The 23,056-nt window shown below is 43.7% G+C and overlaps 1 protein-coding gene across 2 annotated transcripts in view; it reads right to left on the bottom strand.

Moving 5' to 3' along the window:
* Positions 1 to 21,309, bottom strand: part of ATP13A3 (ATPase 13A3) — a 117,409-nt gene extending 96,100 nt beyond the window's left edge. Inside the window, exon 1 of one of the 2 annotated variants that reach the window (XM_073675053.1) lies at positions 21,046 to 21,309. The gene's annotated coding sequence lies outside the window, so the exon portion shown is untranslated. The remainder of the gene's footprint in view (positions 1 to 21,045) is intronic. The other variant, XM_073675054.1, reaches the window with a different exon arrangement.
* Positions 21,310 to 23,056: the final 1,747 nt, after the last annotated feature.

The following is a 23,056-nucleotide window of genomic DNA, read 5'->3' as shown; positions in this document are numbered from 1 at the left end:
ATCTGGCGTAGCATCCCATCACTCTCCTTCTTGGTCAAATAGCCCTTACACAGCCTGGAGGTGTGTTTGGGCTCATTGTCCTGTTGAAAAATAAATGATGGTCCAACTAAATGCAAACCGGATGGAAGAGCATGCCGCTGCAAGATGCTGTGGTAGCCATGCTGGTTCAGTATGCCTTCAATGTTGAATAAATCCCCAACAGTGTCACCAGCAAAGCACCCCCACACCATCACACCTCCTCCTCCATGCTTCACGGTGGGAACAAGGCATGTAGAGTCCACCCGTTCACCTTTTCTGTGTCGCACAAAGACATGGTGATTGGAACCAAAGATCTCAAATTTGGACTCATCAGACCAAAGCACAGATTTCCATTGGTCTAAGGTCCATTCCTTGTGTTCTTTAGCCCAAACAAGTCTCTTCTGCTTGTTGCCTGTCCTTAGCAGTGGTTTCCTAGCAGCTATTTTACCATGAAGGCCTGCTGCACAAAGTCTCCTCTTAACAGTTGTTGTAGAGATGTATCTGCTGTTAGAACTGTGTGTGGCATTGACATGGTCTCTAATCTGAGCTGCTGTTAACCTGAGATTTCTGAGGCTGGTGACTCGGATAAACTTATCCTCAGAAGCAGAGGTGACTCTTGGTCTTCCTTTCCTGGGGCGGTCCTCATGTGAGCCAGTTTCTTTGTAGCGCTTGATGGTTTTTGCAACTATACTTGGGGACACTTTCAAAGTTTTCCCAATTTTTCACGCTGACTAACCTTCATTTCTTAAAGTAATGATGGCCACTCTTTTTTCTTTACTTAGCTGCTTTTTTCTTGCCATAATACAAATTCTAACTGTCTATTCAGTAGGACTATGAGTTGTGTATCCACCATACTTCTGCACAACACAACTGATGGTCCCAACCCCATTTATAAGGCAAGAAATCCCACTTATTAAACCTGACAGGGCACACCTGTGAAGTGAAAACCATTTCCGGTGACTACCTCTTGAAGCTCATCAAGAGAATGCCAAGAGTGTGCAAAGCATCATCAAAGCAAAAGGTGGCTACTTTGAAGAACCTAGAATATAAGACATATTTTCAGTTGTTTCACACTTTTTTTGTTAAGTATATAATTCCACATGTGTTAATTCATAGTTTTAATGCCTTCAGTGTGAATGGACAATTTTCATAGTCATGAAAATACAGAAAAATCTTTAAATGAGAAGGTGTGTCCAAACTTTTGGTCTGTACTGTATATTATATATATTATATATATATATATATATATATATATATATATATATATATATATATACACACACACACGTCATTTATTATTTTCTTCTTGTCCCATGTATTTTTTGGCCCAAGAGATGGATACTCCTACTTTTTGGTAGTTTTTAAATGTCCCTGAATTAGGTTTTCCTTAATTAAAATGTTTTATTTTTAATTATATTGGATGTGCAGCTACTTATGTGTGTGTAAAGTTGACTTTATTGTAATATTTTACACTAAGAATAAAAAATGCACCAAAAAAAAATATATATTTTATTTTAATTCACATCAAACACCGAGAACCATTTTTATGCATTTGCCACATCTTATAAAGTGATAGCATATTGCTAGACTATACCATCCCTTTATGTGAACCTCCTCATATCATGATAATGCAGGGGTCACGGGACCCTGGGCTTTGACTGTGCAGTAAAAACACATGAAGGCAATACATGGAGACACTATGGCCATTATTTCACCAGTAGACATTCTAGCAATGTGGAGAAAATAGGACAGCTTGTGCCTTGTGACCATGAGATTCCAGTATCCCTGCAAACTTCTTTTTGGATCCTTTACACTTATTAAAAGGGTATATATCGACAATAATGGGTAGCAGTTCAGCAATACAGATACAGTACACAAACAAGCAGCAGCACAGAACATCTCCATCTTGTAGCATCCTCTTGGCAATGAATGAACAACTCATAAACCAACTTCTAAAACAGATGGTCAGCATGAGGTAGAGCGCTGAACCCCAGCCAGCAGTAGCCCTGCACATTTTGGCAGCAATCGCACGTCAATACCACTTTACAAAACTAACAGATGCCAGACAACTTGCCTGTGCCAATTTCCAGCCAGATCCATCATACAGATGAGTCACAGCAGATAACACTGGACAGAAGAATGAATATGGAGGTTTTAATGGAAACGGCCCTAGTAACTGGCCATCACAATTACTAGGCCCTCCATGGTTCAATACCACAAAGTGTAATTGCATAATTATTTTGAAGGCATCAAATAAATTAAAAAAACACACACACACCACAACAACAACCTTACATTAGACAGTAGACCGAGTGCATTCACAGCAGACTGAGGGATTCATTATGCGATCAATTTTTGTAAAAGTTAGGTATGCATGTGGCTGCGTTGCTGCCATTTGTACTAGACTCAAAGCATAGCACCATGTCTGAGATTTGGCGCATCTTTGGACTAGTTGTTACATAGCTTAATACATCTACTTTGTGTAACGAGGGGAGAAAATCTTAAAATCACAAAAAGGTCACAATTATTAGTGCAAAAATTGAAATAGGATGTATTCTGAAGAGAAGCTGTCAGCCTAATTTTGTAATGTACAGCAAGGACATGGCTGTAATGGCACTGTAATATTGATACCTTTGGGGAAGAAATACCCAAAGGTGTCAACGTCAACTCACACACGTGCACACGGATGACATTCGTGTGTCAGTGTGACAAGTAATGGCTCCTGGGAATCAGTGGTACAGTTAGAGCTGTTCCCAAGCACCAGGTGCTGAAGGAATCTCTCATCATTGTTCCCTGCTTGCGCTGCAATCAGCACAAGCAGGGACAATGTTGAGAGGAGTATTCTGCCGCCGCTGTCTACAAAAAATGTAAAGATAAGAATAAAATAAAAAAATCATTACTCACCTGGCTTGAGGTGCTCCGCACATGCTGAGGAGCAGAGCAGAATGATGAGCTGCAGCGAGCAGGCCCCTGAACTGCGCTGAGCTCAGTGAGTGACAGGACACCGTTCAGTGCAGGTCAAGGGCCCGCTCGCTGCAGCACATCATTCTCATCTGCTCTTCAGCGTGTGCGGAGTGCCTCAAGCCAGGTGAGTATTGTAATGCTACTCTCATTGTCCCTTGCTCACACTAATCGCTGCGCAAGCAGGGGACAATGATGAGAGATTCCTTCAGCACCCGGCGCTTGGGAACAGCGCTAACTGTACCGCTGATTCCCAGGCGCCGGTACGTGCGATTCTGATGCGGCACACAGACACGGATATCTCCGGTACCGGAAATATCAGGACGTGTGAAACAGGCCTAAGGCTGGAGTCACAAGCGTATAAATAAGACAAGCGCAATCCGATAAAAGCCGGATTGCACTCGGACCAATGTTATTCAATGAGGCAGTGCAGGTCTGCGTATTCTTTCTAAGCTGTATTCAGAATGCTGTGATTTCACTCAGAGGAGAAAAATAAAAAATAAAAAATAAATAAATCGCATGCCATATGCACCATCAGTATGACATCCAATTTTTACATAGGAGACTCTAGCATAGGAGACTGTAAATGGTCCAGTAAAAGATTAATAGCCGCTGAGTAAAAAATAAAAAACAGACTGTATACGGCCAGCACACGGACGTGAGTGAGAAAAATAAAAATCGTCCTACTTTTCTGGATAAAAATGGACAGATTATTCATACGTTTGTCCGTCCTTAATCAGTATTCCTCTTACTAAACTCTCCCTTCTTCAATCCATCCTGAATGCAGCAGACATGGTCATATATCTGTCCAACCGCTACACTGATTCCACCACTCTCTACCAGTCTTTGCCCATGCACGACAGAACAGTATAAACTTCTTACTCTTACCGGCAAAGTTCTCCACAGTTCCCACCGCCCTACATCTCCTCCCTCATCTCTATTTACCAGCCTCTCCGTTCGGCTAATGACCTAAGATTATCATCCTCTATAAACTGAACCTGCGACTCCCATCTCCAGGACTTCTCTTATGCTGTACCATGTTTCTGGAATGCACAACCCCAGACAATCCGGTTAATTCTCAACATCTACAGTTTCAAGCATGTCTTAAAAACACATTTCTTTACGCTGGCCTGTCACCTCGCTAACCTAAATATTCCTTGTTCAACGTTCCAAGCATGTGTTGTGTTGAACTGTGTGTTACTCTGTAATATCTTATCTTGTTTGTACATGTCCCCTATGAAATGTAAAGTGATGCGGAATATGTTAGCGCTATACAAAAATTATAGAAATTATTATTATTATTAGACATAAAAAAAAATGTGTGTAGTCCAAGCTGCATTTTTGCTGCCAAGATATGCATTTTTAACACAGAAAAAAAAGGTACGAAAACTCGATGTGTGAACATACATGTAAAAGGGTTATAGTGGCAGACAACATAACAGCATTGATTTGATATTTATGACGAATCTTAAGCTAGGATATCAGAAGAGTGGAGTGATGAACCTCTCCGATCAGCTGTGCCAGTGGCTTGAAGTGTAAAACACAATCAGCATTAGAATAGGAGCTGAGCTGCTCTTCTTGGCATCAGCAAATTAGCAGTGTGCAGAGCCATACCGTTCAGCCGCTTACCTTCCTACATATGGACAGCACAGGAGACGATAACCACTGACCACTGGGAGTCTGACGCCCATTAATATGATACTGTGTTATCTAAGGACAGGTCATCCTCATATCTGACCTTCTAGCTTTACACTCCCATGCCGCATATCTCAGAAATGGCAATCACGTAAAGGGAAGCCATCAGAAAATCAGGGTTTTTCGGTTTGTTATTTTTACACATATTTTCTTAGAAAAAAGAAAGCCAAATATTTCTCATGATCTTTATTAAAAATAAAAATCTTGCAATTTTCACATTGGCCACTGGGGCCCTTAGACTAAATTCCTACAGCACAGGGAACAAACCCTGACCCATCTATTGTATTAAAGTGTCTAATAAGCCTTTGCAAAAAGTATTGGAAAGAAAAGGGGTGGAGTGTGACATTGTCTATTGTGATTGGTGAAACCTGTGTATAAAGGTGTTACCCCTGTGTAAATTCTAAAATAGTTTTAGTGGTCTGTGTGAAAATGAAAAAGATTACCAATTCATTTTAATCAGTAAGGCTATATGATCACATATCTAGTAGTGATTTTAGCTTTTTGGATGACAAAATCGGAAATAAAATTATCTACAATAAGATCTGATCATTTGAACAGGGATAAAAAAAAAATCCTAAAGTCTTCAGTTTTACTGCAAATCAGTTTTTTGGATCAAAACAAATAAATATCTTGCACAGCTTTATTTTTTCCAGCCCCCAAAAAAGTCACAGAAAAAAAAAAATTAGAATGTAAATAAAAAAAATAAATAAATCACAAAAAAATATATATATATATACACACACACACATTATACCAATAAGTATATTATTGATGTAAAAACCCCCCAAAAAGTATACATATTTGGTATCACCAAACCCGGAAAAACCCGACCAATAAAACGTTAGTAAACCCACTCAGTGCACAATGTAAAAAAAAAAAAAAAAAACTGCGCTTTTTTATCACTGCCCAAAAAAGTGGAATAAAACGCGATCAAAAAGTCAAATGTAAATTAAAAAAAACAGTATAGCTGAAATCATCTAGTCCTGCAAAAAAATAAAAAAACCTATAGGTCTCAGAACAGAATACAGCGATGCAAAACAGCAGCAATAAGAACATCAACTCATCTTACAATAAAACAAGCCATCACATGACTGTCGCCAGAAATATAGACAAATGACAGCTCTCAAAATATGGTGATGCAAAACCCTTTTTGTTTTAATATACCGTTTTTTTCAGACCATAAGACACACTTTTTCCCCCAAATTTGGGAGGAAAACAGAGGGTGCATCTTCTGGTCCGAACATAGAGCTTACCTGATTGTTGCGGTGGAGCGGGATCGCAGGGCCCTCCGCTCCCTCCCTCCTTCAGGAATCCAGCGGTGGCGATGGCAGCAGCAGCAGCAGAAGTGGCGAGATGCTGCGGGCCAGTGTCTGGCTGGGGGCCGGTGAGCGGCGTGCACGGCCATCTTCCTGAAGCAGTGATCTACAGGAAACTGGCCGCTCGAGCCGGAGCATGCGCAGACTGGTAGCTCGGGCAGCCATTTTCCTGTAGATGGTGCCCCGGCCCCCCACCCAGACACCACCACCACAGCAACTCCCTGCTGCTGGAGCATCGGCTTCCTGAAGGACCGTCACTCCACCGCCCCCCCAGGTAAGATGCCTATTCAGACTATAAGAAGGACCCCCATCTTATAAAAAAATATTTTTTTCCTATAATCCTCTCCAAAATTTGGTGTGCGTCTTAAGGTCCAGTGTGTTTTATAGTCCGAAAAATATGGTATATAAAAAGTGTCTTTTATTGTGTGACAGTTGCCAAACAAAAACCCGCTATAAATCTTCTCACACCGACCCGAAGAATAAAGTCATCTAGTCACTTATACCGTACGAGGAACGGCGTAAAAAATAAATAAAACTAATTCTTCACCTGCTGCTGATTTGTTCAACCAGCCTCCCAAAGATCGCAGTAAGGCTCTGCTCATATTTATTCTGCGCTCTACACCGAGCCCTTACACCGGGGTTTCCGTGTAAATCTCTGAAATACTTGATTCAGACGGAAACCCGGCGGAAAATTCCCTATAATGAGGCAGACGGAGGCACCGTGGACGCCGTCTGGCCTATGATCCCACGGTGTCCATCTTTTTATTAGGCGTGCATAAAAGTGCCGTCGGCCACAGTTTCGTGCACTTCTGAAAAGATACGGCTGAACAGAGACCAGACAGAGTAACTCTGCTGCCTCACTATAGTGAATGGATCCCTCAGGATTTCATCTGGATTATATCATTCAGAGAGTTAGACGGAAACCACAATGTAAGTGTCGTACAGCACCGGATAAATGTGATCAAAAAAACGTTATGTAATATGTTCCCAATAAAAGCGTCAACACAATCCACAAAGAAGTCCCCTCTCAGGTCCGTCATCTTGACGGTAATATAGGGGGCTTCCACATTACTGGTAGTACAAAGGCTCTGAAAAAGCGCTATGGCTGCCCTCACCCCCTCCACCCACGCAAAAAAAAAAAAAAATTAAATCCAGCAAAATCTGCACTCCCAAATCCAAATGCCCCCTCTCCCTTCTGAGCCCCACAGTGTAGCATCCACAAGTTTGGCATATCCATAGCGATGAGAGCCCACTTAATTTACAGGTGCATGTCTCCAGAAGAAGGAGCTGGGCACAACATACTGGTCACTACAATGGCAGATTTACAATTTTCTCTCAGCAACATCCACTGCTGCTTGTTTCTGGAAAAAACCCATGGAGTCAAATTCGTCACTACACCTGTAGATAAATTCCCAGAGGGGTGTAACTTCCAAAATGGGGTCACTTGAGGGGGGATTCTGCTCTTCTAGCATGTAGGGGCTCTGTATATGGAGTCCGCAAACTATTCTACAAAAATTTGTTCTCCGAGAGGCAAATAGCACTCCTTTCCTTCCAGGTCTTGCCTTATGGCTAAGCAGTATATATTGTACAGCCAAATATGGGGTATTGTCACGTTTCAGCAGAAATTGTGTGACAAATTATGGTGCAATTTTTACCAATTTTCCCATGTAAAAATGTAAAATCTGGGGCTAAAACAACATTTTTGTGGAAACAATAAAATAATTTTATCTAAATCGCCCAATGGTATAAAATTCTGTGAGGCAAATGTGGTGTCAATATGACCACTGCACCCCTAAATGAATTAATTTAGAGGTGTAGATTTTATGGTGTACATTTTTTTCTCTCGAGTACGCCGATACCCCATATGTGGTTGAAACTACATTTGAAGCACAGTGCAAAGCTCAGAAGGGAATGATATCATATTATAGTGCAGATTTGGTTGTTATGGTTTGCGGGTTCCTTGTCACATTGGCAGAGTCACTGAGGTGTCATAACAGAGCCCCTCACATAAGTAACCGTATTTTACATTTTAGCTCCATTTGTATTTTCGAACACTGGATCCGTTACTAATGGAGGACAACTGGAAATGCGAACAGAGCCCAAGTCCCATTTCAGAGCAAAACAGGGTGGCAAAAGGAACAAAAAAAAGAGGTTGCAGACAGCAGGCAGGATTTATTCCCAAAAGCCAAGTGTCAGAGGCTCTTTGTTTCTAAAGATGGCCATCAGATGTTGCGACTAGATGACATGGGTGATGCAAGAAAGCACACAATAGCTGTGCTGAGAAACAGATGCCCTAGTGCCTGTTTGGGTACCGGTCTCTTTTTGGCGGAGCAAGCCTTTTCTCATTTTACATGGAAGAGGCCATTCATTAGAATGGTTACAATATACGCAAGACTCCTTTCCAGGGGACTGCAATTTCCTTAGGTCAGGCCTGGACAAATCTTCATCGGCTCTAGGAGCCAGTAATCACATGTTGTAGATATACACTGCTCAAAAAAATAAAGGGAACACTTAAACAACAGAATATAACTCCAAGTAAATCAAACTTCTGTGAAATCAAACTGTTCACTTAGGAAGCAACACTGATTGACAATCAATTTCACATGCTGTTGTGCAAATGGAATAGACATTAAATGGAAATTATTGGCAATTATCAAGACACACTCAAAGGAGTGGTTCTGCAGGTGGGGACCACAGACCCCATCTCAGTACCAATGCTTTCTGGCTGATGTTTTGGTCACTTTTAAATGTTGGTTGTGCTTTCATACTCGTGGTAGCATGAGACGGACTCTACAACCCACAGAAGTTGCTCAGGTAGTGCAGCTCATCCAGGATGGCACATCAATGCGAGCTGTGGCAAGAAGGTTTGCTGTGTCTGTCAGCGTAGTGTCCAGAGGCTGGAGGCGCTACCAGGAAACAGACCAGTACACCAGGGGACGTGGAGGGGGCCGTAGGAGGGCAACAACCCAGCAGCAGGACTGCTACCTCTGCCTTTGTGCAAGGAGGAACAGGAGGAGCACTGCCAGAGCCCTGCAAAATGACCTCCAGCAGGCCACAAATGTGCATGTGTCTGCACAAACGGTTAGAAACCGACTCCATGAGGGTGGTATGAGGGCCTGACATCCACAGATGGAGGTTGTGCTCACAGCCCAACATCCTGCAGGACGCTTGGCATTTGCCACAGAACACCAGGATTGGCAAAGTCGCCACTGGCACCCTGTGCTCTTCACAGATGAAAGCAGGTTCACACTGAGCACATGTGACAGACGTGACAGAGTCTGGAGACGCCGTGGAGAGCGATCTGCTGCCTGCAACATCCTTCAGCATGACCGGTTTGGCAGTGGGTCAGTAATGGTGTGGGGTGGCATTTCTTTGGTGGACCACACAGCCCTCCATGTGCTCGCCAGAGGTAGCCTGACTGACATTAGGTACCGAGATGAGATCCTCAGACCCCTTGTGAGACCATATGCTGGTGTGGTTGGCCCTGGGTTCCTCCTAATGCAGGACAATGCCAGACCTCACGTGGCTGGAGTGTGTCAGCAATTCCTGCAAGATGAAGGCATTGAAGCTATGGACTGGCCCGCCCGTTCCCCAGACCTGAATCCGATTGAGCACATCTGGGACATCATGTCTCGCTCCATCCACCAACGTTGCACCACAGACTGTCCAGGAGTTGGCGGATGCTTTAGTCCAGGTCTGGGAGAAGTTCCCACAGGAAACCATCCACAACCTCATCAGGAGCATGCCCAGGCGGTGTAGGGAGGTCATACAGGCATGTGGAGGCCACACACAATACTGAGCCTCATTTTGACTTGTTTTAAGGACATTACATCAAAGTTGGATCAGCCTGTAGTGTGTTTTTCCATTGGTTAATAAATTTGATTTCCATTGATGATTTTTGTGTGATTTTGTTGTCAGCACATTCAACTTTGTACAGAACAAAGTATTCAATGAGAATATTTCATTCATTCAGATCTAGGATGTTGAGTGTTCCCTTTATTTTTTGAGCACCCCGCCCTATAGAATATATGTACTCACAGATAAAGAAGCACGCTCAGAAAAAGTATTCCTAAACACCATAGCATTAAGTATATATTGCAGTGTGACTGACTGAATATGTCTGGTTGCCGTCTTCTCCAGTGGCCGCTGTTCGGCTTAGCCAGCTCACACCGCATCTCCTGCACGGACTGGTAGTTGGTTTCCCAATGTAAGCCTATGCGACTCAGAGGCTCACATAGACTTACGGTACGTTAAGAGAGTAATTCCAGATTACACAACACAGCGGGAGCTGGATAAGCTGAATAGCAGCCATGTGGTACAGAAAATTATCAGAACCTTGCTGGAAACTAGAGAAGATGGGGACCGTGAGGTATCTAAACACAGCCACATTATACTATATACATATTACTAAAAATTAACGGAATATGTTTTTGCTTCCTGGGAGTGAGTCTTTAATTACTAGATGAGCTTCTTTTTCCTTGCTGAGGACACTGTAAAAAGGAAGTTTATTAACTACTTCTAGGACCAAGAAGAACAGTTTTGCAGAAGTAAAATTTGCTACGAAAAGAAAATAATCTGCAGACACAGCAAACCCATAGTCAAAAGTGGTGCTGAACATAAAAGGGAACCTGCCAGGCCTCCTGAGCCTTCCCAAAGTTCCCCAATTACCATTCCCAGCCCTAATTCTGCATCTCCAACACATCCTTCATGGCACAGACAATGGTTCCTATGTGTGTTAAAGCAACTTTTATTGTTGGATCATATCCCAGAAAGTCCAGCCTCAGATACTGTAACCACAGATCTATCATGTTGGATTCTTTTAAAGGAAATCCTCAGCAGTATGACGTAAAGACAGAGAGCCTGATTCCAGTGATGTATCACTTAGTTTACTGGGTGATACAATCAGTTTTCTCTGCTGCAGATCTGGCAGACCTCATAATGGAGAATTCTGTATATCCTGTCCATACCACTGATTAGCAGCTTTCTGTCAATATACCACATACACAGAAAGCAGCCACTCAGTGGTGGAGGTATGACTGGACCAGCAGGCATGAGAAACCTAGTCCTCCTCCTGGTGATAAAACAGTGATTTTATTATAACAGCAAAACACATCCTAGTAAGTGACATATTGCTGGAATCAGGGTCTCTGACCCCAACATAATGTTGCTCTCAGATTACATAGCAAAAGCCTGCTGACAGATTCTCTTAAAAAGAAAAAAAAAAAAAAGCTGGCCCTTGCTTAATTTCTAGTTCAATAAACTGCAATTCTTCCTGCTTCTAGAATCTGACTCTGTTCATGAATGGGACAGGGGGCATCTGCCTAAAAAAAACAGTTGTATGACCACCATGTAGGCCATTTATTGTCTTCTTCAGATCTCATGTCTATAACCAGCTCTAGAATCAATCTGAGAAAAGAGAAAAAAAAACAACACTATCTTAGTTATAGCATCAGGTCTCCCCGACCTCCATGTAGTTCTACTGCTCTGATCGCCATCTTAAGTATCAGTTAGAATAACACATAATTGCTCTATTAGCGGCTGCAGCGATTACTTAGATTTTCTTCACCTTTGCTCCGTCTAGAGATCCTTGCTTTGTCATTGATCGGTCATGTGTATAGGAAATAACAAGGTTTATCTGCTGCTAAGCTGCTTTTACCGACTCTCGGTACAGTACACAAGGTCCACATGATCTGCAGTATCTGTCCCATCTTCAGCACAGACAGAGCTATATGTGGACATTGTAATGACCGACAAGTCACCCAACAGTTGCTCACTCGGTGCCGCTGGCGCACAGCCTTAACGCTTCTATACATTAAAGTGATATAGGGAAGCCAGCATCAGAAAGTTACCTATTGTTTAGCTCAGGGTTTGGGATAAAAGGGTTCTCTTTCCATTTTGCCAACAGTTTTTATTTCCATATCACAATCTATTAAAAGTAAAAAAAAAAAAAAAAAAAAAAAAACACAGACAACACTACAAAAGTGTATAAACCACAACCAATGAAGTAATGATTGTGTGTCTGAAGCAGGAAGAATAAATTGCCAGCAATATAGAGTAATGTGCGGGACTGACCATAAACAGTGCATCATTCACTTTATTCAGAACCTGATTGATTAAACCCAGACAAGCACAGAAACAAGACAACGGGGTGAACCGCAAAGAGACAATTGCACAAAGCCGCAGAAATACAAAATAAAGTGCAGTGCAAACAGATCATGTATATTACGTGCCTGAAAATACCCAAAACAAGCAAGAATGCAAGTAACTGGTAGAAAGGCAGTGAACAAATGTCTATGAATGAAGCAACAGCCCTAAAGAGGAAAAATGACAAATGCTTCAGTTTGCAGACATGGTTCATGCAACAAACCCCCCAAAAATAGAATTCTTGAAATTGTCACACTGGACACTGGGGAATTTTTAGATTAAACAGCACATGTACATTAGCCACAATAAACAGACACTGACCACATCCTTTCTACTGAAGCATCTAATGAGCATGTGCAAAAGTAATTGTGAAGAGGTTTTCAAATCTGCAACATGTCAACTCTTTCAGTGCTTTTAATCCATTCAAATGAATAGAAAAAAAGATGCATATAAAAGTATCACACAGCATTTTTACTGAGAACACACTGGTCTTAGCTGCAGAAAAATCTGCTGCAAATACTGACATTCCCTGCCTAAACTCTTGGAAACCTTACAGCTGATATAGGAGACAAGTGCAAGCCACCTAGACTTTCAGTGATAAACTCCAAACTTTGTGATCCTAAATAGGTTCAACCAAGGTGAGATTTGATGTCCACCACTTCTAGTCTTGTGTTCTCTCTCATTTGCTTATTGATTTGTAACCGTTTATGAATTAGAAAAATATATACACACATATATATATGTATATTAGACATACATATAACCTTCTTGCTGATCCTGCAACCTGACCTTTATTATCTTGCTCAAGCCTGAATACACCTCCTACAGTATGATCAGTGACACAACTTTCTTACATAAGGACATCAAAATCCAGAGGTGGCAGCTATAGAGTTTAAAAAATACACAAACTATTGCCTAGCAAGCCACAAAATATATATTCATTACATGAGAAACCATACAGCATCACACACAGTACCTAAATCAGAATTTTTGAGCCATAGACACTTCATGTGCCACCATACAGCAGGCATATGCTCACTTATAAGCCATCCTAGAACAGGATACCTATGTATTACAGCACGCAATGGAGCACAGGCAGAGTTTCCGTTTAAAACTACTGCAAATTTTCAAGAAAAAAAAAACAAGCAATCGGCACTCGTCTAGCTCCATTTATATGGAGCAATTACAGGCGCTGCAAGTGGTCAGGAGGTCATTAGTAAGATCATAGTTTTTCTTTTATCTGCACAACGTTTGTCATTGGATCGAGGAACATGTTTACATGGGCAATGGTTGTCCGCCCAGTCATCAACCTTTACTGCTGGAATAAACAGCTAACACGGTTGTGATAGCAGCAAAGAAAAAACAAAGCCATCATAAGGTTAGTATACCGCAAACCCCTGAGTAGGCTTTACCTCATTCATACCACAAATCCTCCCACTCCCTCTAGTGGTCAAGACGTGACAGTATGCAGATTATGGGGAACTTAAAATCCAAGGAATTTGCTCATTTCAGATAGAGTAGTAGAAGATAACACAAAGGATTCAATTATTATATACAACACGTTTTTTATCCAAATCTTTTAATTTTGAAATTTATACTTCAAGGACCTGTCACGGGGTAAAGTAGCCAGTTTTTGCTCCCCACTGCTTCTGAATTTTGCATTTTTAATTTTATTTTTTTTTAAATCCGCCATAGGGTTCCAGATATAGGAGCCTTTTTATTTTCTGCTAATTAGTATGGTCTTTACATGGTTGCGTGGCCCACAGGATCCTCAGAGGATATGTCTTTAGGCTGCTCTGTATTAGTATTCTGTAAGCAATGCCCTCTTGTAAGAACCATAAAAACAGCATTAAATAAAAAGGCCCATATCGCCTAAACCATATGATTGATTTAAAATCAAAAATGGATTGTTCAGGGGAGCAGCAGGAATAAAATAAGAAAAAAGTGGCTACTTTTGACCTGGTGACAAGCCCTTATAAAAGGGACAACCGTAAGATTTAAAGAGTAACCGTTGTTTTAATTGTTATTTATAAATCGATAGTACACATGAAAATAAGCAACTTTGTAATATATCTCAGAGAACTCTGCTTCTTTCTTCTACTGAACTGATCATTTATTGTCAATTCAAGGGTAAAATCTGTTTACAGTGAAGATACATTTTCCCATTACTGAGATAGGAAATGGCAGTTGGTGCTTTTACAATTCTATGGAGGTAGAAAGAGGAGGAAGCTAGAGGCTGATACAGACATTCTGCTGAACGTTCTCCTAAAAAGACACTTACAGTTCTCTATAGAACTTTATGAGCGCCCATCTCCTACATCATTAATGGGAAAGTCTATAGTCATTGATAACAAATTTAACCTGTTACTTTTGAGAATGATCAGTCCAGGAGTAGAAAGAAGATTTCTCTAATAAGATATATTACACAAATCTATTTTCACATGTATTATTGAAAAAAAAAAAAAAAGGGAAAACAATGGTTACTCTTTAAAGTTATCACCTATCTATAGTGCGTTGCAGCAGCCACCTATTTCAAGAACATGGCTCTAAGGTGCCAACGCCATGCCATGTGCTCCATTCATTGTCTATAGGTGGCAGGAGAAAGTCCAGAGAGGAACTTTATTAGTCTGCAGCCATTGCCTGACAGCTAAGGATGATCTGCTCTTAAAGGGCCACTGTAAAAGGTGGCGCTTCAAAAGTCCTCTTGCAACCAACAAACTAGTGCTTTATCATTAGCCTTTCTATCGCTGAAAAATGATTGGCAAGGCAAGTAGCGGCAATCAATGCCTTGTGTAAATAGCCCTTTAAAGCCATACATAAGACAGCTTTGTACAAGACATAGCAAAAAAAATAGAGCGCTGCTAGACTGTAGATAAGAGGCACAGAGCACCGATACTTCACAGCACGAAAAACAATCGCCTACAAAGTTTTACATGGCATAAAATCAGCAGTTGTTTTATCCCTTCAGTGACAGGTGGAGAAAGAAGAGTATGAAACGATAAGCAGACCAAGAAAAACATCTGACAGCTTCCACACAAAACCTATTGCAAGGGAAATAAAATCACATACCTTAGGTTATAGATGTAAATATAAAGGTAGGGAATGATTGGAGACCATGCAATAATATTCAGAGCTCTCTACAAGTCACAGAGAACATATAGGGAGCAGACACGGCATGGCCATCCAGAGTCCTGCTAAGCATGGACCTAGAAATCCCTCGCTCCTACCAGCGATCAGCTGCTCCACCTTAACAGAGCAGCTCTTCTTCCAGGCTGCTCTGTCGACAGGCAGTGGGGAACCAGCTTTCCTTCAGTCTGACATCAAAAGTCATGACATGTCAACAGAGCAGAGTGGAAGAGAAGCTGCTGCTCTGCCGAGGTAACGTCAGCGGAAGCCGCTGAATCGCCGGCAGGGGCGATCTGTGAAAGATCTGTCGGGAGAGATTGGCGCTGGGCACAACAAGCAGGTAATTAGCAGCAACCTGCCTGTAAGTTCTTAGGACCATAGTAAACAAAAGTAAGTAGTCCTGGATAACCTCTTTAATATCCCATATGAAAAGACAGACTGATTTTCTGACGTGCCATGAGGCTGCCATAGTTATCGGAAGCACAAGTCCTGTTTATACAACACAGTGAGCTGCCGAGAACAATATTTTGTGCAGCACAGAGGATCATTTCACCGGCACCAGCGTCTTGCTTGTTCACAGAGTGGTCGGAAGCCTGTTTAGTGCGATTGTCATGAAACGAGTGTTACTAGGAAAGCTCATTCACGGTAATCTTGCAGTGTAAAAAAGCAATGACAGACTTAGAATTTGAGCATTGATAAACCTGGCATGATGACTATAGGAAGGCAATTCAGCCCAAGTAACCTAAAAAAGCCTCATACATCTAAGACAAATTCAGAGCTGCTTCTTCCTTGTATGAGAAAGTATTTGACCAGTGTGTCCCTTATAACTATTTGTGCTTTTCTTGTATACAAAAAAATATAAATAAAATATCAAAACTTCTCCTACCCATTACAATGCTAAAAACCAGACAGTACATAGATGCCATCACTGATATTCATGCACTCAGACAGGTCTCTGAGCCAAAAACACATACATCTCATCAAGCCCCATAGACTATAATGATACGTTTTCAATAAGAGGAATAAAACAGAAGAATATGTACGTGAAAGGCAGACGTCAGAATGAGGTCCAAGTGCTAGCACATAAATCACACTGGCATTATCTGGTAAAAATTGACATGACATGGTCGATTTGTCATATATAATATGCGTGCCACACATACCCAGTAACAGTCAGAAGACTGCCATATCCCCTTACTACAGATTAGATGAATGCTCCCTCATGTGTCTGACTGACAGGTGACTGAATCAAAAGTGACCTGTCAGACACAGGAGGCGAGCTGGGAATAGGGAGGGAGGGCAGGAGAGCTGCAAGTGCAATGTCCCACCCTGAAGCACTTGCAGCTCATTTGCATATGATTTCAAAGATGGATTTTCTCTGAATATGCAAAACGGATTTCTACAATCAAGATATGGATTTAATCAGCACAAAAGCGCCTGCACATGGTTGGGGGAGGGTTACAAAATGCCATTCCTGTACAATTTATACAGGAGAGAACATGATCTACTGCTGAACTTGCTACGGTTCATTCATTCTACACATCTTTGCACTTGCCACCAGAAATTAATGTAAATTATTGTGACATCCCATTACCAGAATGACCCTTTAATGACTAAGTATGCCCTCTGTAGGGCACAAAATGTGCATCTATGGAGAGACCAGTGTGCAGGGGGCACATCATGATGGGGTCATGTTTAAACAACCAATTAGCCCTATAATGTGTGCCAACCGCCATCCATGGAACCAATCACCATCTACAAAATATGTGAACACAGGGGCAGCACTGAAGCCTTGCAGGGGTCCAAATCCCACCAAGACATCTGCATCTGTTTGTATGTTCTCCCCGTTCTTGGGTGTAGGAGGAAACTGGAGGAAACCAACGCAAAGACATACTGATAGGGAACTTAGATTGTGAGCCCAATGGGGACAGTGGTGTGGAATTGTTGCTATATAAGCGAGAAAAATAAATGTTACATGTGAATAATAGGATTCAGGGTTATATATTAGGAAGATGCTGTAGGAACACTCGTTAAAGGCAGATGATTTTGGTGCAGTACCCAATTTATTCTCTTCTGTATTAGAGCCTATGCGCAGTATGCAAAGCCCAGTAAACAGAGGTGTCGTCCTCCACCAAGTGATGTATGTACTGAGCTATTCTCCCCCAGAAGCAATGCTCACAGAGCAGAATACCTGCAGAGACATCTGGTAAGACTTAAAGGGATTGTGCGGTCCAAATCGTTAAGTCTGAAGTCGCTCTGTGTAACTGCAGACTTCTAAATCCCCCAAGCACACACACTGGGCCTAGCAGGGATTCGCTAGTTTTTCACCTGGGACTGGAGGATATCTATGCGTTATACATACTCCTGGGCAGAAGCTGTCTAGTGGGTGTGGCCTCGCTCCATACACTTGTATTGAGCGAGCCCGCCAGTGACGCGGCCGGCCAGTGGGCGTGACCTTGCTCCAAAAAAAGTGTATGAAAGCAAGGCCGCACCCATTGGCCAGGAGTATGTATAACTGAAATATCCGCCGGTCCCGAGTCAGAAACCGGCAAATCCCCACAGAGCAAGTGCTGGGGTCAGGGGGCAATTCGTCTGCAGTCACACAGAGAGACTGCATACTGATCAATTTGGACCGGACAACCCCTTTAACATATATGATGGAGCATGCAGCCAACAAGTACAAGAGCCACGTCAACCACTATAGTCGCCCTATAACCACTCTGTACAAAAAGCAAAAGATCTACAGAGCTCAGCTATTGGAAAAAGAAGAATTCCACATGTTGAAGTGTTTGTCCACTACTTTCATATTAACGACCTATCGTTAGGATAGCTCATCAGTATAAAATCAGTTGAGGTCCAACTTCCGGTACCCCACCGATCAACAGTTATCACCTCCATCAGATGTACGGAGCAGAACGGCACCGCTTCGTCGCATTGTTCGGTGGCCACTAATAGCTACCGCACATCATCCCTATTCTTTTCAATAGGAACTGACTTGAAATGACCACTAAATAGTGTGATGGAGCTGCGTCGTTTCACTCTGGACACTGTGAAAGGGGAGAATACTTGTTGTCTGTTGTCAAAATCCTCCACTGATATTGATGACCAATTCATAGGTTGATCATCAATGTAAATGTAGTGGACAACCCCTTTAAGGAGCCCATACACAAGATAGCTGTCAGCCTACAAATGCCCTATACATAGGAAAGCTTAGTGTGTTTTCAGTGTGACAGGTTTCTCCAGTAGCCATTTACCTCCCCAATAAAACAATCTGTCACTACAATATTAGGTGCCCGATCTCCCCGCAGACCACCGTATATAGCAGATGATCGGCCGACTGTACTCTGATGTGTATGGGGGCCAGAACAAAGTCCAACCTGCACAAATGAATGAATGCTGTCTTATCTTCCACAGAAATGGCTCCTGATATCAGGCAGAAATGCAGTGTGGGTAGGGGAGAGCGTTGATAAGAGGCAATTCCACAGATTATCTCACTCATTAACAGTAAACTGCCATAAAGGGAATGAAATCTCTGGTCAAAGGATAAATCCATAGTGACAAAGCAGAACTTCAGCTTATACCCATACAGCTGAGAACAAAAACAAGAAGTTTTGTGACCTAAAAGGTAGTAGAGAGATGCAGGGGTTTGCCATCAGCCTCGTCGTAATCCTGCAGGCTGGGAGATGACAGTTTGTATCCTGATTGATGTCGTCCACAGGAATCGCTGCAGTCAGCAAGGAGGAGGCGCCATCAGCTGGGTATTGTCATAGACTACGAGGCGGGCTGTGTGCGCGTTGGGGGAGGAGGCACAGCTTGTATATGCTGATGAGCGTAAGCTCCATACACCTGTAAGCGCAAGCACTTGGGTTATCCTCCTGTCAAAAATCCACTTCCAACTTTCCTGTGACCATAGTGTGGAGACCAGAGCAGCAGATATGAGCACAGCTTACGTGTCACACTATCACCTGGAATAGATGCCAAATTTACATTAAACCTGGGCCTACGACAGGTGCTATACATCACCCACGGTGTCTTATTGAAAACACAGATGTATACCGCGATTCTTGCTATATATTTTATGTGGTAGTATAGTCTATTAGGTCTTCTACTTTATTGTCTGCAGAATACTATTGTATAGCTGCCCCATGGAGACGCTCCAGCCTCGCAGAGCCCCATGGAGACGCTCCAGCCTCGCAGAGCCCCATGGAGACGCTCCAGCCTCGCAGAGCCCCATGGAGACGCTCCAGCCTCGCAGAGCCCCATGGAGACGCTCCAGCCTCGCAGAGCCCCATGGAGACGCTCCAGCCTCGCAGAGCCCCATGGAGACGCTCCAGCAACGCTCCAGCCTCGCAGAGCCCCATAGAGACGCTCCAGCAACGCTCCAGCCTCGCAGAGCCCCATAGAGACGCTCCAGCAACGCTCCAGCCTCGCAGAGCCCCATAGAGACGCTCCAGCCTCGCAGAGCCCCATAGAGACGCTCCAGCAACGCTCCAGCCTCGCAGAGCCCCATAGAGACGCTCCAGCAACGCTCCAGCCTCGCAGAGCCCCATAGAGATGCTCCAGCAACGCTCCAGCCTCGCAGAGCCCCATGGAGACGCTCCGTCTGGACATCGGGAGACCTTCCCAGAATACACACAAAGTGGTAGTCACAAGCGTCATAAGAACAGGGTCTAACTTAGGGAGGGTGCACATCATGGTATAGTTTTCATAAAAGGGGTTGTCCAGGTTTGGGAACTGTCTTTCATTTAAACACATTTACTTTGGGCTAAAATTATTTTTTGCAATTGGGATTTATTAAGAAAAATTGGGCACAGTTTGCCTTCTACAGCCTTTGTATAACTGACAGGTCATCAGCGAGTTGCTACCTCTTAACTGTCTTTTTCTGAGCTCCTCTCAGCTGATCTATGATCACTGATCACAATGTTGAATGTGCAGGGAAACAGCCTGGAAAAGCCAAATGGTGCAACATTTTTAATGAAACCCATATATAATAGTGATTTTTAGTACAAAACAAATTTAAGTATATATAAAAGAGAGATCCCAAAGACAGGCAGCCATATCACTGAGGGGCTCTGTATAAATAGCGTAAAGTGGTGTTCAGATATTACCCGATATCATCACGTGATTGGGGCAGAGTCTAACAGATGGGTCTCACTCGCTTTGGCCTCCTGTCCATCGTGTGTCTGTCTTGCTGGATTCAATACTTGGGCAGACTAAGCGGCTGTGCCCGGCAGATAAGACGGACAGCGATGGAGTGAGGTCACTCAGCCCAAAGGTCACAAAAACAACTCAGTTGCCTGTGTCAGGTGAATGGATATGTTGGGGTCACAACTGTTTTCTTCCATTTCAGGGGGCTGACAGTATGACATGGGGGTCATCAGCCAGTGATGTAGGGAGACTGAGCTCTCCCCTCTTATAAAGAAATGGTGCTCGGTCTCCAGCAGAAGACCCCACCAGGCGTTACATCACCGGGGATTGGGGGCGCCCCAGTGATTCCCAATACTCCCCTGCAGGACATGGTGATGAGCAGTGCTGTGATGACGTCAGCAGCGATCCCGTTACGTCACTGATGGCTGCTCTGCCCCCGCAGGTGGCGGCACTTTCCAGTTATAGCTGGACCAAAGGCAGAAAAGCAGATCCCGCAGTGAGTGCGGCCACAGCACGTGGGTGACACCAGTGACAGCCGGGACTGTGGCGGAAGAGACAGCGGCGGCGGCCAGCGGCACATGTCATATCCGTACACAGCGCCCCCGCCGGCCGGGACCGTCATATACAGCGGACTCACCCGGTGTCAGGCCCCCGGTGCGGCGGGCGGTCAGGCCCGGGAATCCACGCTCTCCGGTAGCTCTGCTCTCCGCCCGCTGAATCCGGCGGCCGTCTCGGTTTATCACCTGAGGCCCATGGTGGGTGCGAGGCCCGGAGCCTGAGAGCGACGGAAAGTGACAGGAGATGAAGACAGTGAGGCAGGCGGGAGAGCAGCAGAAGGAGGAGACACCATAGAGAGGACTGGAGGGAGGAGTAACGTGCTGACAACACGGGGAGGCGGACAGCACTGCGGGCGGTGAGGGGCGGAGCACGGCAAGGTGAGAACGGCCGCCTCCTGGACCAATAGAACGCAGAGAAACAGTTGCCAGTAGCAACCAATCACACTCTAGCTTTCATTTTACTAATGTAGACTACGATATGAAAGAGGAATGCTGATTGGTTGGCTCTACTTATTTCTCTCGCTGTGTAGAACAGATCGTCAGTGTGACAGCAGCACAGGTGATGGAGAGCGCCGCCTAGAGCCGCATGCAGGATGTGGGCTTCCCTCAAACTGCTGCGTTTCTGTTTTTGTTTTCCCTTTTCTGTAAGCCATATGTCCGTGTCTACTGATAATGCTGTTTGTTTTTCCAGCCCATGGTGTCTATCAAATTGGTGCCCCAGTTCCTAATCCTAGTGATTTGGTGCCACACTTTAAGGTTAAAGTGCCCATGACACCGTGGCAGACTAGTCCGGCAGGTGGGTGCCCGGCGGCTTCTGCGAGTGAGACCTGGCAATCCAGGGCAGCGGCAGGGAGAAGCCACCGGGGCCACCTGTCCCTCTAGTGTGCTGCCCGGCTCGCTCCTGGCAGCGTGTGATTTTTTTCTGGATCGCTGCAGCCTTTCAGTCATACATGCCATCTCCTAGTGCCGGATACATGCTGCCCATTGTTGGTGCGATTACAGCGATAGAAGATAAGCTACATTACAAAGCTGCTTATTTTCATGTGTATTATTGATTTATGAAATAGAAATTATAACGACGATTACGCTTTAACCCCTTTATGACCTTGGACGTATGAGTATGTCCAAGATCGCATTCCCTCCTTGAGGGCGGGCTCCGGCAATGAGCCCGCACCTTTTCAGGCACGTGACAGCTGATCTGATTAACTGTCATGTGCTACTAACAGCAGCGGGTGGAATCGCTCGGATCCGAGCATGTTCGCTCAGGGCTAGAAAGCACCCTAAGCATACGTCATCAGCATCAGATTGTAAGGGACAGAAACTCGCATGATCAGCAGTTCTCAGCTTTAGGCTATGCTTTTTTTATGCAAATTTTCAGCTGTGTTTTACAGTTCCAGCAAAGTCTATGAGATTCCTGAAATCTCATGCACACACCTTGTTTTGTTGTTTTTTTTTGTTGAGGATTTTGAGCTTTGCATGTTTTTTTGGCAAAATAGAGCATGTCACTTTTTTCAGCGTTTTTTCACCCATTGGAAGTAAAGGGTGGTGAAAAAAACGCACCAAAAACGCAGGTATCCGGTTTTTCAGCGGGTTTTTTTTCAGTGCTTTTTGTGCCAAAACCAGAATGAGATTTTTTTTTCCACTGAACTTTATGTACATGCATAAAGAGACAAAAGGACAGTGAAAAAAATGCACCAGAAACAAGCAAAAAATCAAGAAAAATCCTGAACCAACATCTTGGCAAGAGATCAGGTTTTGCTGCAGAAAAAAAACACAGCAAAAACGCAATGTGTGAACATAGCCGTAGGCCAGTTTCACACGTCCGCGTATCTCCGGTACTGGAAAAAATGGTACCGTAGATATCCATGTCCTGTGTGTCCGAGTGTGTGAACCGTGTGCCGCATCAGGATTACACGGATGGTGCCTGGGAATCAACGCTATAGTAGCTCTGTTCCCAAGCATCGGTGCTGAACACTGCCCTCATCATGGTACCCTGCCGGCGCTGTGATCAGCACCAGCAGGGACAATGATGACGGCACTGGTAGTCTGCTCCCGTAGTGTCCCCACCTGTAAAATAAGAATAAAATAATA

Source organism: Phyllobates terribilis, unplaced genomic scaffold, assembly GCF_046119375.1.
Source record: "Phyllobates terribilis strain yellow unplaced genomic scaffold, ASM4611937v1 Scaffold_3__8_contigs__length_932513732, whole genome shotgun sequence".
Classification (NCBI taxonomy): domain Eukaryota; kingdom Metazoa; phylum Chordata; class Amphibia; order Anura; family Dendrobatidae; genus Phyllobates; species Phyllobates terribilis.
The sequence above is the reverse complement of the archived record's forward strand: the minus strand, read 5'-3'. Positions and strand labels throughout refer to the sequence as shown.